The following is a 1,107-nucleotide window of genomic DNA, read 5'->3' as shown; positions in this document are numbered from 1 at the left end:
GTGGGAGTCCAGCGCCCTTAACGACCACGCCACCTGCTGGCTGCTATAATGATTACTTTTTAATTTGCTATAGGGCATGTGAACTCACCAGAGAGAAGAGGGAAGTGAGAAAGTAAGCTGCCAGGTCTAGGACTCAAACCACAGTCAACCACGTGGGAGTCTAGCACCCTAACCACCACACCACCTGCTGGCCCCTTACTTTGCTCTTACACATTTATCTTAGCTAAAGATATTCCTAAAAATGTATAGTATTTTGAAATTACTTTTTGCCTTTTATAAGGGAATACTGCTCTATGTAATATTCGGTCACAGCATTTTTAGTTAATATTGTGTAACTGAGGTTCATATGTTATTGCTCACAGTTGATCTGTCTCTTTCCACTTTGTGACTACCACAGTTATTCATTCTCTTGTGGCTGGACATAGGGGACTTCTACAATCACCTTCATTTCCATTTCCTACGGTACATGTGCACAGTTCTCCTTGGTTATATGTTTAGGTACGGTGTCTGCGATCTCATGTTCCCACCTCTGAAGCTCAGGTCTGAGTGCTTTCCTTCTAGATTTTTGTCTAAAAGGGCACATGTACTTGCCAGAGAGAGATAGAGAGAGGGAAAGTGAGAAATAGCCTCACAGGGAGGCGGGCCACACCACGATCCCTTCTTTCAGGAGTGTGGGCATGCACAGGCACCTAGTCTGCTTTTCAAGCTGCTGGGTCCAGGACTTGAACTGCAGAGTTGTTCATGTGGAATCCAGTGCCTTAGCCACCATGCCACCTGCTGGACCAAATCTGAGTGTTTTATTATGGCAAAAAGCCTAGGGTTAACTCAAATTAAAGTTCAAATGTTGAGATCAGCCAGTGGCATAGTGGTTAAGGCACTGGGCACTCCCACTATGGCTGACCATGGTTCGAGTCCTGGACCTGATGGCTTACTTTCTCACTTTTTCTCTCTCTCTGTCTCTCTGTGTTTTTGTCTGGTCAAATTAAAATAAATGAATGAGGGGCCATTAGGTGGCATAGTGGTTAAGGGCCCTGGACTCCCATATGGCCAACCATGGTTCAAGTCCCGTCCCTGGTGGCTTGCTTTCTCACTCTTGTTCTCTTTCCC

Source organism: Tupaia chinensis, unplaced genomic scaffold (assembly GCF_000334495.1).
Source record: "Tupaia chinensis unplaced genomic scaffold, TupChi_1.0 Scaffold144255_1, whole genome shotgun sequence".
NCBI classification, from domain to species: Eukaryota; Metazoa; Chordata; class Mammalia; order Scandentia; family Tupaiidae; genus Tupaia; species Tupaia belangeri.
Note: the sequence above shows the minus strand (reverse complement) of the source record.